This window comes from Ceratotherium simum, chromosome 9 (assembly GCF_057802395.1).
Source record: "Ceratotherium simum simum isolate JZ-2026a chromosome 9, ASM5780239v1, whole genome shotgun sequence".
Lineage (NCBI taxonomy): Eukaryota > Metazoa > Chordata > Mammalia > Perissodactyla > Rhinocerotidae > Ceratotherium > Ceratotherium simum.
Genome location: NC_141908.1, coordinates 34,241,402 through 34,259,624, shown reverse-complemented (window position 1 = coordinate 34,259,624; position 18,223 = coordinate 34,241,402). Strand labels below are relative to the sequence as shown.

The window sequence follows — 18,223 nt, the reverse complement described above, 5'->3', positions numbered from 1 at the left end:
TGGTAACCACAGTCCAGTTTTCTCTGTCCATGTGTTGGTTTAAGTATTTTTAAGCAATGTTTCTCAAAAGGCGGCCTAATACTCTCCTGCATTAAAATTTCCTGTGATGTTGCTTAAAATGCAAATTCCTAACCTTACCTCAGCCCTAAAGAATCAAAATCACAAGTAGGGAGGGTCGGAGAGATGGGACCCTTCAATTTGCATTTTTGTCAAGCTCCCCCAGGGGAGTCTCATGCACATGACAGAGAACAATTATATTAGATTCTTAGAAGGATAATCTTCAGCATAAAGAGAACAGTAGAATGATTTAATAAGTTCTGAGATTTTTTCCTTTTTATTTAACACATTTACTGTATATTGCCTTAGTACAGAACACCATGCTAGGTTCTGGTGGGATATAAAGAAGGGTAAAGCACAGAGGTTCCTGTCCTCAAGGAGATTCTGTTCTGCTAAGGGAATAGTAGAGGGCCCAGAATAGCTTCATTAGAAAAAATGCACTCAGGGTTCTAACTGGTGTTGTAATTTGGAATGAATGTGTCTCAGGTCTTAATGTTAATGAGCTCTCGAGGTATCTGGTTGTCAAAAAAATCAGGTTAATGAGGGACCACATTACAGATCCATCTCAGAGATAGCTATAATGTCTGAGACCCACAAAAAGAACAGAATTCCAAAAGGTATTTTAAAACTAATTTCCTCAGTCTCTCCGTCTGGTTCCTAGAAGAAGAGCCTGAGACAGGAATTCATGTGCAATTGGTTTATTGAGAGAGTGCTTTCCGGCGAAGCTATAAGGGAGTGAGGGTAGCAGGAGAGGTAGGGGAAGAAGCCAGACAAAGGTGTAGTTTCAGGAGAGCTCTAGCCTCAGCCTTGCTTGACCCTACAGGGAGCACTCGAGCCTGGAGCAAGAGTGGAGCACTTGCCACAGAGGCTTTCCTGCACACCTGCACAGTGACCAATTGGCCATGGGCCGCCACCAGCAGCCTCCCAGGCCTCCTCCTCGTCTCCTGTCAGCCAAGGACAATCCTCCCCCAAACAGTGCATCTGGGAGCCAGTAGCAGCCAGTACTCTCAGTGGCTGGGGATAGGAACACTGCCCAGTAAGAGATCAGGGAGGACACCAAAGGCATCTGTCACACTCACCCAAAGCCTGAAATGATTCTTCCTTTATGCTGCACTGACTTCTCTATTCAGGCTCTGCAGTCAGACTGCTGGGTTCAAACCTCAGCTTCCTCCCTCATTTGCTGTCTTCCATTAGCCTCTTTGTGCTTCAGTATTCTCTTCTTTAAAATGTAATTTATAAAGTTAACTATTAGAAGACTGTTGAGAGGATAATGAGATCATCTACACCAAGTGTTTTGCACAGTGCCTGGCAGATAGTAAGCACTCAATAAATTTCAGCAAATATGAGCTATTATTTTCATTCCCTTACTACATTCCTCATTAAGACCTTGATTACCCTGCCTGTAGGATTTTCCATCAGCTTCCTGCCTGGTTTCTCTGCCTCACACACTGCCTCCTCCTCCACAAAAACACACTAACCAGACACACATACCTTTTTCAAGCTGTCCTACACACATAAGCACACATACCAGAGTTCTCCTCCTAAAAAGTTTCATTCATAGTATTATCTCTCTGCTCAAAACTCCATTACCTCCACGATAAAAATCCCTATTTTAGCCTGCAGTTCAAGTTGTTTCCCATCTTGGTTCTTCATTGCCTTTCCAGTTTTATCTGTTGCTATTCTTTTACACCAGTGGTTCTCAAAATTTTGGTCTCATGACCTCTTTTTGTTATTAAGAGTAGGTTATATCTATTGATGTTTACCATATTTGAAATTAAAACTGAGGAACATTGAAAAGATTTATTCCTTTAAAAATAACAAGCATTATATGTTGTCATAAATAATAGTTTTATTAAAGTCAATATATTTTCCAAATTAAACAATTTTAATGAAAAGAATATCACCTTTTGTTATTTTTGCAAATATCTTCACTCTCTGGCTTAATAAAAGACAGCTGCATTCTATCTGTTTCTGCATTCAGTGTGTTGTTATGGTTCAAGTATACGTAGAAAATATGGCCTCATGTAAATATGTAGTTGGAAAAGGCAGAAGTATTTTAAAAGCTTTACAGATAACTGTAGATACTCTTCTATGATACAATATTAATATTAGACAAATGGTAGTTTCTCAAAGATTAGCCCCAATGAGGAATCTGAAACCATACCAATGGTCTTTTCATACTCTGTTACTTAAAATCCATGGGCTTTGCACTTGGAGAGGATCTTTTACTTGTACAAGATTTTGATCTCTCAGACTGCCTGAAGGGTCTTGGCATCCCAGGGTTCCTCAGACTGCAGTCCGAGACCAACTTCTATACAAACCCTCTGCATTCTGCATCTCATTTTTAAAATGGACCCAGGATCTTGTTTTTATTCGGGTATGGTGAGGCCAACAGAACATGAGATGATTGCCATTGAAAAGATGGTTCGTTACTTACAGTTCCCAAGAGGAGGGGCATGGCATGCCATGTAGGGCCAAAGGAAGCATCAGGGTCAGTCAGGAGGCAGAATAAGGGAGGCGAAATGTGGGCAAAAGCCTTTAACGTGGTCTTCATGGGAAGGAAAGGATGCGGCAGGGTAAGCAGCTGAGCAGGTTTAGGATCTGATTGAATAATTTCTCTGGGCTCCAGGCTACAGGTGTGGTCTCCAGTTGTCGGGTACCTGGCCCTGGGGTGGTTTAGGGCAGGGGGATAGTGTCCTGACTGCAGCAGTCTGATAAAAGGAGGCAGAAGGGGTGTGGACATGGGATTGGTGGGTTTGCATATCAAAGATGTGCTTGTGCTCACAGGCAAGTTGTTTGCTATCTCTAGGAATTAGCTAGCTCTTAGAGGGGCAGTCCTTGGCTTTGCAAGATCCCAAGATGTCAAAGCATCGTGAAATATAGAAAATAAAAAACATGATTAATACAACCCTCAGGTTGGGTTACTAACTTTCCCACAGTATACCAGATATATTTCTCACCCCATCCTTTCTATTAATTCTGTAAATCCCTATATTTGTTTTGCCCATTTGTACTTTTCTCATCCAAGACTGAGCTCAAAGCTCCTCTCTGCTTTGAAGCCTTCCCTGACTAATAATTCGGTATTTAATCAATCGTACATTCCTTTGCAACACTACTTGAATTATCGTCCTATGTTATTATTTAACTTTCCATGGATATAAGCTAAATCTCTCCAACTAGACTGTCAATTTCTTGAGATCAGCAGCCTCATTTTATACTGTTTCATGTTGTTCATATCTTCCAGAGTGTCTACGTTTAAGCTATATGTATAAATCTGCAGCTACCACCTAGAAATGAGCCTCTAAGCATCCTTGCTCTGTCCTGTCTTGTACCAGCTTGCCAGCATCTCCTCATCTCCTCGGCTCCTGACTTCTTGGCCAGTCTCCTTTCTGTGGTCCTTCCCTTGGACTGGATGGATGTCTATTATCGTTCCTTTGGTGCTGCTCTTGCCTCTACTTGTCAGCTTGTCTGCACTTGTTTCTCAGATCACGTTTGCTTCTGGTAATACTGGCTCTTCTAGAGCTCCTGGGACCTTTCTTCAACTTTCCTTTGAGTTGTAGGAAGGGTGAAACAGACACAAGTCTTGGCTTATTGTAGATCTTGTACAGATGTGTTGGAACTGTGGCTTTAAAGCCTTTTGAGTTACATTGTTTTCAGCGATTTGAAATCTTTTATACATGATTTGTGTCATCAAAACAATCAACACTTTAAAGAGCCTATTCTGTGTCTAAGAGCCTAAGAGTCTAAAGAGTCTCCTTATATCTGTCTAAGAACTTTAAGATAATTCGTGAAAAATATCTAAATACTTTGTTTTCATTGTCTTGTATGTCATGTAAATCTTTGCTTAAAGCATCTGGAAAGCCATCTCCACCTTCTTTAATTTGGTGAAATGAGTCCTATTTGAAAGATTATTAGGAAACAAATATTAAACCTCATAAATGTCATATGACTAAAAACAATGTCAACCACGAGATTATGATGGAGTAGTATTTAGGAACTATATTTTCCTTTCTTTTGCTCTGACTCAATATCACAGCCTGATTTGTATTACAGTTAGACTAGATGTAGTCAATAAACAAAATTTCAAAGGTATTTGGAGACTAGCTAAAGAAAGAGATGTATTTTTCATTTGTCTTTGTTTAAACCTCTAGATCCCTTTATGACTACAAAGATCATGAACATTTTATTTTCTAATGGGGGCAAGAATAGGGCACAAATGTTTTGGGTGTTAAACTGGTAAAGTCATTCATTTGTCACACTTAGGGTTTCATTTTGCCATTTCTCTAATAATCGATATGCCTGGATTCTGCTGGTGTGCTAACGAATTTGGGAAGAAAAGGTTATTTCATTTTAAGTGAATATGGAAGATGTTAACCCTATGACTAAAGATTAGTCCTAGAATAGTAATTTGGTAGTGGATTAAGACTCCCATACAGGGCATTTACAAGAATACAGCAATTTTTTGATTTCATGTAATGTTTGTTTTCAACATCTCAGATTTGACTCAGACCATGGGAATATTCTGTGGAAGACTATTGTCTTCTATTTTCTCCTAATAACTCATTACAGATATATCATGTACAAACTGACCTTAATCTTTGGAATCACTCAACTTTGAGGACTTTACCAGCCTGACTCAAAAAAAATGTGTCTCAAGTTTATTGTTCACTGTATAACATTTATTTAATTGTCAAGTTATGCTCACTGTTTTAAATGTACCTCTTACACACTACAAAGAAATCTCCCCCATTTATAATACATTAATATTTAGTTGAAGTGTATTATCCCTTTATCAATTCCCTTCATAGTTTTATATGCTGTTTATTTTTAAAACAAAGATTGTAATGCTCATTTTTACTGTTTTATAAGCAAATGAAATAATGTGTGACAGTGTTTTGAAAAACAGCGCCTTATATGTGTGAGCTACAGTTTATAAACTCTGATCATATTCCTTTTTAACATCTATCTTGCTTAGGTTGTAGCCTTAATCATTTGGTTGGTTTTCTTTATTTTATTTTATTTTATTTTATTTTATTTATTTATCTATTCCTTCCCCCAAAGCCCCAGTAGACAGTTGTATGTCATAGCTGCACATCCTTCTAGTTGCTGTACGTGGGATGTGGCCTCAGCATGACCAGAGAAGCGGTGCGTCGGTGCATGCCCAGGATCCGAACCTGGGCCGCCAGCAGCGGAGCGCGCGCACCTAACTGCCAAGCCACAGGGCCGGCCCCTGGTTGGTTTTCAGATAGTCTCCAATGTAGTTTATCACTCTGATGATGCCCTTCTGGATTTTTTCAAGAGTCATAGTCTTCTTGAGATACCATATATCTAGAACCATAAAATTATTTCCACAGCTTTTAGAGTATGGTTTTATAGAAAAGTAAGTAAATGTTTCCTGTATTATTTCTAAATGTCTTCTCTATTAAAAAAATCTTAAATATTAAAAAAATCTTAAATAGCTTAAAGAGTGGAGGGTGATCCACCACTACATTTGCTTGTCATGTAGTTCAACAATGTCACTTGCTGTTTATGGCACTTCCACTTCATTATCCAATCGTGTAAATTTACTTATTATTCAACTTATTGAATAAAGCAATTTAGCCTAGTATAGGGATAAATAGAGATAGTAAAATGTCCCCCTCCCCCCTCAGAAAACTCCTTTAAGTTCTTGCCCCTGGTCTTTTCCTGCAGTGACGGCACTGGTCTCTCTGGGAGGGAGACCTACAGTGAGCTTGGATGTGCCCTTCATTATTATATAGACACTATGGTAATTACGAATTCTTCCCTTATTCCTTTTTTTTTTTAAATTGGTCCCATCATGTTTATAGGTTTCCTTTTCTATTTCTAGTCCAATGACTTTAGCTACTGAAGTCGTTAATGATCTACATTGTTTAAAATGTGCTAGTTCATTCTCGCATTCATACATTTTCCCTGAATTTCCCTCCCAGATGAAGTGCTGGCTTGGTGAGCCAGGGCTGAGCAAATGCGTGAGGGTAACAGAATATGATGTTCAGGAAGATCTGAAACACAGACCTGACAGCAAAGCTGGAACAAGCCTGGTGGAGGGTCAAACTGGTGTGAATATTGAATTTGTTTGTTGCTAACTGAAGCAGCGATTAAAAGAGGCACAGCAGAGAGGAGGATGCTGGGAATGAGGCACAGGTTGGGAACCAGAGACACTGAGTGGAACAAGCAGGTTCATAAGAGAAAGCAGGAGGGAGATGCCTAGAAAGATTCCTCACAGGGCTTGAGGATGGCCACAGGGGCTTCCAGTAGAGCACCTGAGGCCTGGCCTATGGGTGGAATCAAAGCGGTTCTGGACACCGAGACTGTTCAGGTGCATTCGTTCAGCTAACAGTTGTTTGCACATCCACTGAGCCAGGTGCAGGCAATACAAATAATACTAAGTCATAGCTTTTCATGCATTAGAGAGGTATTACTTGATATGATATATATCTTTTTTGGTGAAAAAAAATTTTAAAGCTTTTTTAGGACATCTTGTCTCCAGGCTTAATCTGAGATCTATAAAATATCTTATTAAAAATGTGAATATACTTGTGGAAAATATGGTGAGTCCCTGCAGTGAATGTGGTTTCTTGTTTATAAAAATCTTTGAAATGTTGCTTGAACTGACAATCGCCCTTTACTAGAAAGAACAGATAAACTTTGACTAAAGTAAGAACAACATGAGGGCCAGCCCCGTGGCTTAGTGGTTAAGTGCGCGCGCTCCGATGCTGGCGGCCTGGGTTCGGATCCCGGGCGCGCACCGAGGCACCACTTCTCTGTCCATCCTGAGGCTGAGTCCCACATACAGCAACTAGAAGGATGTGCAGCTATGACATACGACTATCTACTGGGGCTTTGGGGGAAAAAATAAATAAATAAAATCTTTAAAAAAGAAAAAAAAAAAAAAAAAAGAACAACATAAGACATTCCAGAAAAAGCAAACTAAGCTGCATGTTTGCTGGGCTAGAAGGCATGTATTAATTATGCCCAAGAAAGGGATCTTAGGATTTTGACTTCGGTTTCCTAAAGCTATTGGTTCACGCTCAGTACCCTCAAGAAATTACTGGAAACCAAAATGGAAATATAATCCTACCTAGTATAAAACCATGTTACGTCTCTACTTGGAATGTTTCACTTCAAGACTACAGTGATTATGTAAACGATCAAGAAAGGGAACCTAAACTGGACAAGAGATAAAGACAGTTATTTTTTTAAAAAGTGATTCTTTATTTTAGAAAAAGATTTTATTTATTTTTTGCTGAGGAAGATTTGCCCTGAGCTAACATCTGTTGCCAATCTTCCTCTTTTTGCTTGAGGAGGATTCGTGCTGAGCTAACATCTGTGCCAATCTTCCTCTACTTTGTATGTGGGTCACCGCCACAGCATGGCCACCAACGAGTGGTGTAGGTCCATGCCTGGGAACTGAACCCAGGCCATTGAAGCGAATGCACCGAACTTAACCACTAGGCCACAGGGCTGGCCCCAGAAAAAGAAAGATTTTAAAAAGATAGGATCTTAGGAGGATATAGCTGCATACAAATATTGAATAAATTCTGAATACTAAAATTAGGATGCACTCTTTGAAACTTTTTAAGAGAGATAAATTTTAGGATAACTAAAAATGATTTCTACATGCCATGTGTAAATGTAGCTATGGATTGCCTTAAACTGATGTTTTAAATCTCAAATGCGTGTTGAGATTTCACCTGACTTCAGGACCTCACCCAGATAACAGATCTTCTGACTGGACCTCTGCAGGGATTCATGGAGTTCTGGTCACCACAGGCATAATAAACATTGTTGAATGACCAGCACACATGATAAATAAATATCTTTACATTAAAACTAAAAAGGAAACAATTTATTACATTCTTGTGATGAAGATTAAGTGAATATTAATATTAAAAATAGCTGGATACCTTTAGCTATTTGGGGTCTTTTGTTGTTCCATATAAATTTTAGGATTCTTTGTTCTATTTCTGTGAAAAGTGTTGTTGGAACTTTGATAGGGATTGCATTGAATCTATAGATGGCTTTAGGAAGTATGGACATCTTAACTATGTTAATTCTTCCAATCCAAGAGCACGGAATATCTTTCCATTTCTTTGTGTCTTCTTCAATTTCTTTCAGAAATGTTTTATAGTTTTCGGTGTACAGATCTTTCACCTCTTTGGTTAAGTTTATTCCTAGGTATTTTATTCTTTTTGTTGCAATTGTAAATGGGATGGTATTCTTAATTTCTCTTTCTTCTACTTCGTTGTTAGCGTACAGAAATGCAACTGATTTTTGTATGTTGATTTTGTATCCTGCAACTTTACCATATTCGTTTATTACTTCTAAAAGTTTTCTGGTGGATTCTTTAGGGTTTTCTATATATAAAATCATGTCATCTGCAAATAGTGACAGTTTCACTTCTTCCTTTCCAATTTGGATCCCTTTTATTTCTTTCTCTTGCCTGATTGCTTTGGCTAGGACTTCCAATACTATGTTAAATAGGAGTGGTGACAGTGGGCATCCTTGTCTGGTTCCTGTTCTTAGAGGGATAGCTTTCAGTTTTTCACCATTGAGGATGATATTAGCTGTGGGTTTCTCATATATGGTCTTTATTATGTTGAGGTACTTTCCTTCTATACCCATTTTATTCAGAGTTTTTATCATAAATGGATGCTGTATCTTGTCAAATGCTTTCTCTGCATCTATTGAGATGATCATGTGATTTTTGTTCTTCATTTTATTAATGTGGTGTATTACGTTGATTTGCGAATGTTAAACCATCCCTGCATCCCTGGAATAAATCCCACTTGATCATGGTGTATAATCTTTTTAACGTATTGTTGTATGCGATTTGCTAGTATTTTGTTGAGGATTTTCGCATCGATGTTCATCAGTGATATTGGCCTGTAATTTTCTTTTTTTGTGTTGTCCTTGTCTGGTTTTGGTATCAGGTATCACACTCCCTGATTTCAAAATATACTACAAAGCTATAGTAACCAAAACAGCATGGTACTGGCACAAAAACAGACAGACAGATCAATGGAATAGAATCGAAAGCCCAGAAATAAACCCACACATCTATGGACAGCTAATCTTTGACAAAAGAGCCAAGAACATACAATGGGGAAAAGAAAGTCTCTTCAACAAATGGTGTTGGGAAAACTGGATAGCCACATGCAAAAAAATGAAAGTAGACCCTTACCTTACACCATACACAAAAATTAACTCCAAATGGATTAAAGACTTGAATGTAAGACCTGAAACTATGAAACTTCTAGAAGAAAACATAGGTAGTACGCTCTTCGACATCGGTCTTAGCAACATCTTTTCAAACACCACATCTGACCGGGCAAGAGAAACAATAGAAAAAATAAACAAATGGGACTACATCAAACTAAAAAGCTTCTGCACAGCAAAGGAAACCATCAACAAAACGAAAAGACAACCTAACAATTGGGAGAAGATATTTGCAAACCATACATCTGATAAGGGCTTAATCTCCAAAATATATAAAGAACTCATGCATCTCAACAACAACAAAACTAACAACCCAATTAAAAAATGGGCAAAAGACCTGAACAGACATTTCTCCAAAGAAGATATACAGATGGCCAACAGACACATGAAAAGATGTTCAAAATCACTATCAGGGAAATGCAAATCAAAACTACAATGAGCTATCACCTCACCCCCGTCAGAATGGTTATAATTAACAAGACAGGAAACAACATGTGTTGGAGAGGATGTAGAGAGAAGGGAACTCTCATACACTGCTGGTGGGAGTGCAAACTGGTGCAGCCACTATGGAAAACAGTATGGAGATTCCTCAAAAAAGCAAGGATAGAACTACCATATGATCCAGCTATTCCACTGTTGGGTATTTATCCAAAGAACTTGAAAACACCAATTTGCAAAGGTACATGCACCCCTGTGTTCATTGCAGCGTTATTCACAATAGCCAAGACTTGGAAGCAACCTAAGTGCCCATCAAGGGATGAATGGATAAAGAAGATGTGGTATATATACACAATGGAATACTACTCAGCCATAAGAAACGACGAAATCCAGCCATTTGTGACAACGTGGATGGACATTGAGGGTATAATGCAAAGTGAAATAAGTCAGAGGGAGAAGGTCAAATACTGTATGATTTCCTTCATTAAGTAGTAGATAATAACAACAATAAACAAACACATAGGGACAGAGATTGGATTGGTGGTTACCAGAGGGGAAGAGGGGAGGGAGGAGGGTGAAAGGGATAATTCGGTACATATGTGTGGTGATGGGTTGTAATTAGTATTTTGGTGGTGAACATGATGTAATCTATGCAGAAATAGAAGTACAATGATGTACACCTGAAAGTTTTACAATGTTATAAACCAATGTTACTGCAATAAACAAAAAATTAAAAAAAAAAAAAAAAAAAGCTGGATAATTGACATTCATTGGCAAAATGAATTAGTCAACAAATACTGTTTATTAAACTCAATGTAGAATATATAAAAATTTGGTACATTATAATGAGGTATTATTCAGATGAATTTTTAAGGTAGATAGAAAGGGCAATGTTTTTAATTTTGGCCAAATTAGGTCCCTGAAATTTGTTTCAAAGTTTGCCTCTATGTTTTGTGGTTAAGGCCATGCCAATAGATTCTAGGAGTGAAGCAATGTCACCACCTACTGTGCAAAGCATGGTAATGATGATGATAAAGGGGAAAAGGAATAATTCTCCAGTTTTAAATAAATTATGAAGTAAAAATTAAGCTAATTTTTGGTGTAATTATATTACATCACTCTTTAATTGTATTGTCAGTAAACAGAGTTACTGAATATAATCAACCAATTCTGCTAGGATTCCTGTGAAGCTAGGCTTTTGAAGCTGTGGGCTTTTAAGACAACCTTTTTCTCAGTATTTTCCTTTAAAACACATGCATACGTGCGCACACAATTTCCTGAATTTGTACGTCTTTTTTCTCCTCCAACCCTTTTAACATGACCTGTTTATTTTATTATCATTTCTATTTATCCTTTACTTTTCCATGTTATCTTTTTCATAAGCTGATATTCAAATGATTTTTTTCCTAGACTCTCCATACATAGTTTTTATTCTTATTTTACTAAGGATTCAATCTATCTAATTTTTGAGAGTTTAGTTCGCGATAAGATTTCTCAATTACAATCAGAAGCATTCCCAACACCAAATATGTTGGGCTAAACTACCCTCATCTAGGCAACTAAAATATTTTAAATGGGTACGTACCAAAATACCATTGGTCTATATTCACCCAACAATTGGTATTGCTCTATCTTTTTTCTATGTATTCTTTTCCATTAATCAATCATTTTCATAAATCACTCTCCCCATCTGAGTATCTCATTTGAGGGCAGTTATTATACCATTTTCATGTCCCCCCATCATCCACCCTTGCCCCTACTGCTAGTATTTTGCAAATAGTAGGCACCTAATGTTTGCTAAATGAAATGTGAAAAGTGTAATGTACCTGAAAAGTGCTTTCCTTCCTTGTGCAAGAGTGGGGAAGGTAAAGTAACACAAAGGTAGAAAAGAAAAAGGTAATAACCATTTTATTGGATATCTGGGTACTTCTTTGTTCTTTTCAGCCAACTTCTGGAAAATGGTGTTGGGGATTGGAAGGTGAGAGGAATGAATCAGAGAGGTAAAGGATCAGTAATCAATCAAAAATAGGGTTATTCAGTGGGTCTCAGTTCACACTGCTATAACAAAGTACCATAGACCTGGTGGCTTATAAACAGCAGAAATTTCTCACAGTTCTGGAGGCTGGAATTCTGAGATCAGGGTGCCAGACCATCAGGTTCTGGTGATGATCCTCTTCTGATTTGCAGACTGCCGACTTCTCCTTTATTCCCCCTCCTGAGGAGAAAGAAAGAGAGCTAGCTCTCTGGCTTCTTCTTGCAAGGGCATTAATCTCACTGAAGGCTCCACTCTCATGACCTAATTACCTCCCAATGGCCTAACCTCCAAATATCATCTCATTGTGGGTTAGATTTCAACATACGAATTTTAGAGGGACACACACACAATTCAGCCCATAATGCAGTGTTTATAGTATTCTAAATAGTGGGCTAGTTGCTTGTGAAGGGCACAGAATTAAAAAGCCACACAGATCCTTACATTGTACTCTTGGGGAGTTAAAATTATCACACAAGATAGGTTAGAGGAACATTAAGTGCTAAGTAGTGCAATGTTGACCATCTGTTCAGTAAAAGTTTCAGAGAAGTGGAAGACGTGGATTGGGACCAACTGAGGAATGCTTCTGGAGAAGACGGGTGTTGAACTAGTTCTTAAATTTCCAGAAGTGAAAAATGAAAAGAAGTAAAAGAAGAAGACAGGTGAAAGAAGAAAGCATGTATTTTTGGAAAGTGAAATATCACAAGGCACAAGTAATACAGACAAAAGATGCTTCTATTTCTCCTTTAACTGATTTTCACAGTGCTGTCTAGTGCTGCTCTAATATGCTAGCCACTAGACACTTGTGGCTACTTAAATTTAAATTAATTAAAATGAAATAAAATTAAAAATTCAGTTCTTCAGTTGCACTAGCCACATTTCAAATGATCAATAGCCACAGGGGGCTACCGTTTTGAACAGTGCAAATATAAAACACATCCATCATTGCAACAAGTTTTTTGTAAGCACTATGATAAGCACTATTGAGCACTTACTTATGAAAAGTTCTCAAGATCCCATTGAATCTCCACAGCAAAGTTATGAAGTATATACCTACAGCTAAGAAAGCTGAGGTTCCTAGTAGTTAAGTATTTTGCCAAAGTCACATAGTCAGTGGCAGGGCTGTGATTTGAAATTTCATCTGACTTCAAAAACTGATGCTTTAAGCCATGGAAAATAAGGTTACTGGGTAGGGAAAAATGAGTTACTTACCAGACACAATGACATTCAAGATTGAACTTTTTGTAGCAGGAAAAATCCAGTAAGTTCTTGAGTAAGGGAACAAAACCATAAAGGTGCTGTTTCAGGATAATTAAGTCGGTTTTGTGTGCAGGGCTAGGCCAGCGCATATGCTATCTTGAGAAGAAAAGGACTCCCTCTCTGGGAGGGACGCAGCCTTATGGGCCTGTGACTCAGTTAACAGAACATGAAGTAGATCCCAGCCCCTTCTCACTCCCTACACTGGTGCCCTTTTTCAAGGGGAGAATTGGAAGGCCTGGAGGAAATGAGAGCCTGGGGTATAATGGAGGGGATGCCAAAGGGAAAGTGGGGGTGGGGGAGAGCAAAAAGAAAGTTTAAAGAAAAGTGAAAAAATTAGTTTAAAAAAATTGGAAAAAGAGGAGCAGAGTTAGAGCTTATTCTAAGGTTTCTACTATGTTGGTCCAAAACATTGTGGTACCTATGACAGAAAAGAGAGAGAAAAAGAGAAACAACTTCTGGTTTCTGGTCCAGCTTCTAAGGAGCTTAGAAGTCATTACTTCCACCCACACAGCAAGAAAAAGAAGCTGAACTGAAAATTACCAACTCTTCTTAGATACACTAGAGAAGATAGGTCACAGGGCAAACAGCTGCCTTCAAAATTAGACAGGCAGGCAGATATAGAGAATCACAACTTACTGGAGCAGAAACCTCTGTGGGAACCAGTGTTAGAGTAGGAAAACCTCAGCTACAATTGATGAATTGCTGGAAGCTCAGTGTGGACAAGACTGAGACTTAAAAACTTCAGGCAGACCCAGTAATAAAGGGGTCCCCACATTTTTGTGAGTTTTACCCCCAGGAGCCCTACCAGGTTCTTACAGTGAACATCAAGGAAAATCCCCTTGTGCTTCTGGCAGAGGGACGGGAAAAGTAGCCATTGTGAAATAAGCCCAAAGCATTCTGTTCTTCTTAATGAGGCCTGATCTCAAAAGAAATGATTTTACCAGAGCCTAACCAACTTGGGGGAAGGGAAATACCCAACTCTAGCCTCCTTTAGCCTTCTTGTCTCACCTAAGAGGGGAAGGGGTAAACCTGAGAAGCCCTTCTGAAGGTCACAGCCCAGACCCACAAGCTCAATAAAGACTGAGACCTAATCATAGGACTATAGATTTTTTAATCTTTAATGGGCTCATCAGTAGACTGGACATGGCTGAAGAAACTGTGAGCTTGAAGAAATGTCTAAGATCTCTGCCATATCTGAATCTGGTTCTGATGCTTGTTCTTTGAGCTGTTTTGTTTTGTTTGTCTTTTAGTATGCCTTGTAATTTTTGGTCAAAAGCTGGACATGATATACTGGGTAAAAAGAACTGAGGAAAACAGGCTTTAGGGTGAGGTGTTATGTTTATCTGGCTAGAGGTTAGGCTGTGCTCCACAAAGGACTTACTAAATTGGAAACTCTGCAGTGGGGTCCAGCAATCTGTGATTTCAGCAAGTCTTCCATGTGGTTCTGGAGAATGCCAAATTTTGAGAACTACTTATGCAGCATCACAGTTACTAAGACCATGGTAAACTGGGGTTGGGTGTGGGTAGAAGGGCATGCACTGGCTTTTATAACAGCTCTAGCATTTGAGAGAGATGAAGACAATTATAAGGACTGTGGAGTTGGTTGGTTGTTGTTAATTACTATTAATGCACTGCAGGAAGGAAATGACAAGCTCAAGTTAGCTATCACTCAAGGCACATCATGAAAGCTAGAAATCTTCTATGCTAGCCTTCAAAGAGACCTTCAGAACCATGGTTCCTTTGAGAAATGGTGATTCTAAGACTGGGGCAGAGTATATACAAGATGAGCCTGGAGCATCTTATAGTACCCAAAGGTAAAGAAATGCTCAAAAAAAAAAAAGATAGGGACATATTAAATGGACATAGATGTCAACTGAAAGAGCTCCCAGTGACCAAAGCTGGAACAATTAGAGAAAAAACAAACAAGACAACAACAACAACAACAAAATGTATTATTGGATTACAACTCAAAGTATAAAATAAACATACATGAGTTTATACTGATAAAATAAACAATTTAATAAATAAGTAAATGGGAGAAAAGAGACAAATTTTCCTTATGGAAGAAATCTGATAATATATTTAGATACTCCTTTATACAGAAGGTGAAGCTAAATTCCCTTCCTTCCCCTTGAAGGTGGCCTAGACTCAGTGACCTGCTTCCTAAGAATAAAGGAGGGAAAAGGAAAAATACTAACTTTAAAGTGGAGGAACTTGGCAAATGCTACATTTACCAAGTGCTGAAAGTTACCATCACCAGGTATCACGTAGATATCATGTACCCCCTAAAAGGATGTGATGAGGACACTTCACCTCTGTGGTATTCTTTACAGAACCGTATAACACCCATCTAAGCACAAGAAAGGTATCGGACAAACCTAGATTCAGGGACAGTCTACAGGATATCTGGTCAGCACTCCTCAAGACGGTCAAGGTCATGAAAAACAAGGCAAGACTGAGAAACTGTCACAAACCAGAGGAGACTAGGGAGACATGACAACTAGATGAAATGTGGTACCCTGGTATGCAGAAAAGAGTTAACATAGCAGGCCTGAGACTGCTATCCAATATCAAGGCCAGCTTGCAAGGTTGGCCCTTGACTGGCATCTGGGAATTCAGATTTTGGGAGAGTTCCCACAATTCCCTGATAAGAATGGCTTATGATGCCTAAACTGTACAAACAATGTGGTTTATGCTGAACACTGGCTTTCCTTCTGGGAGCCTGGAAATTTGGGTGCACGTTAGGTAGAGGGTGCCTGTGTGACTAGCCTGCAATAAAAATCCTGGGCATCGAATCTGCAATGAGCTTACCCAGTAGACAACATTTCTCATGTGTTGTCACAACTTGTTGCTGGAGGAATTAAGCATGTCTTGTGTGACTCCACTGAGAGAGGACTCTCGGAAGTTTGCATGTCCAGACTTCATTCACTCCATGTGCCATTTCCCATTGCTGATTTTGTTTTGTATCCTTTCTTTGTAATAAATCATAGTCATGAGGATGACTATATGCTGAGTCCTGTGAGTCCTAGTGAATCACTGAATCTGGGGGTGGTCTTGGGGATCCCTGGCACATATGCATTGGATCCTGGGAAAAAAGAGGACATTAATGTAAACACTGGCAAAATCCAAATAAAGCCTGGAGTTTAGTTAACAGCAATGAACTAATGTTGGTTTCTTAGTTTTGACAAATGTACCATGGAAATGTAAGACGTTAACAGTGGGAGGAATGGGGTGAGGGGTAACCGAGAACTCACTGTCCTATCTCAGTAACTTTTTTATAAATCTAAAATTATTCCAAAATAAGTTTATTTAAAAAAATAACACTCAAACCAAATGCTTTGGAAATTCATGAAAAATAACATACCACTCTTGGAGACTGAGTACCCACACAGAAAGGTAAATACAGGTAGATTCTTGAGTATGCTTACCATTAAAGATGAGGAGCTAAAGGAATCTCTTTAACATGTGAATGCTTTCCAAGGGCTAATCCTCAGCCCTTTGCTCTTATTTCAATACAAGCTCCTACACAATATCTCTTCTTATGACTTTCCAGTGCTGTAATAGCCTCCTAAACTGTTCTGTCTGGGTCTGCTTCTTCATATACATCATGTACATTGATGTCAGATTAATATCCAGAAACTCTTTTTAGTATACTACTCTGCCGCTCAAAATCTTTAAATGATTATCTAATGCCTTATATGCTAAAATTAAAATTTCTTAGCTTGTTCCTTAAGGCTCTTCTCAATCTATTTCCTCTTATTTCTATCTAGCCTTGTTTTCCATTCCAACACTAAACCTTAATCCTAGATAAATCCATCTAGAAAGTCCCCAAACATATCTTGAACATCCTAGGTTCAATGTTTTTTGAAAACCAGATCCTTTCACCTGCAAACGTATCTTTCTTATTTGTGCACCTAGCTTTACAGTGTAAAATGCAAACAGCTTTCCGAACTATTCCATGTAAGAGTTCTCTCTTGTATGTATCAAGTCTTTATACCAGAAGTTGTCCTCTCTACGGTACTGTTTGACCCATTGTTAAAATGTTGAAGCAATTCTTAACATTTAAAAATCACTGAAAAACTGGAAGCTCCAGCAGGGCCCACACTTCAACAAATGGCTGAAGTTGACTAGTACCTGCCATCTTCAGAACGCACTGTTGGGTTGGATAGTCACAGCTACATGGAAAAGTATTTACTGAGCACCTATTTCTTGCCGGACATTGTTTTAGGTGCTGCGAACAAAATTGATCATGGAGTTTATATTCTAAAGAGGGGAGACAGAAAACATCCTCATTAAGTAAATTATATATTAGGAAGTGATAAACGCTATTGAAAAATAAAGCAGGGTTAAGAGGGTTAGGGAATGTGGGTGGGAAGGGTGCTTGCACTTTTACATTCATCTAAATACCTGGCTGCACGGGAATTTGAGTGTGTGACCCCTACTACATATCAGGATTGTCATATACTGTCACGTATATGTTATACACTGCCCCTGTAAAACTGTCAGCAACTTGAAGGCAGGGAGCGTGCCTCATTCGTCTTTGGATTCCCACAATCCAGCAGTGTTTGCCCGGCGAGGACACGATGGAAACCGAAAAGTTCAGGGTCCCGACAGAGCCACGGTTACTTCGACCACCGCTTTCCAGGGCGGTTATTCCGGCGGGGTTTAGGCGCCGAGGAGAGCGCAACACCGTAAGCGCCCGAGAGCAAACCCACCTCTGCGCCGAGGCTCCATCCGTTTCCAGGGCAACGGGACTGTGACGCGAACGCAGCCGCGAGTCCACGGCCGCGAGGGACTAGGCTGCAGTTTAGGAACGCACCCAAGGAGCGAGAACTTAGCCTTCTAAACCGGCAGCGCCGCGCGGGGAACACCACACGACCACGCCCCCTGCCGTGCCGCCGCCGGGACTGCGCGCTTCCGTGCTTCTGGCGTCGCCCCTTTCTAGGCGCGACAACTTCCGGCTCGAAGGTCCCCCGCTCCGTGGCCTGCCGGGGTCCTAGCGATGGAAAGGTGGTCGCGGCGGCCGCCTGACCCCTGTGGGGACCTGGGACAAGGGCTGCCGCCTCTTCCCGGCGGCGACAGGGGCACTGAGAGGATGCCCGTGGCTGGCGGGACCTCGCCCCGGGAGGGGCTTTGGGGGCGGAGCGCGGGGGCGGTGCGCGGACCCGGAGCTGGCCCGTCAGGCGGGAGCCGGGCAGG

General features: G+C 39.8%; 1 long non-coding RNA gene across 1 annotated transcript; it reads right to left on the bottom strand.

Moving 5' to 3' along the window:
* Positions 1-11,624: 11,624 nt before the first annotated feature.
* Positions 11,625-17,946, bottom strand: LOC147916263 (uncharacterized). The gene is made up of 3 exons (XR_015553197.1): positions 17,740-17,946; positions 15,836-16,109; positions 11,625-11,947 (listed from the first exon to the last, which is right to left on the bottom strand). It is a non-coding gene; the product is annotated as an uncharacterized LOC147916263 (long non-coding RNA).
* Positions 17,947-18,223: the final 277 nt, after the last annotated feature.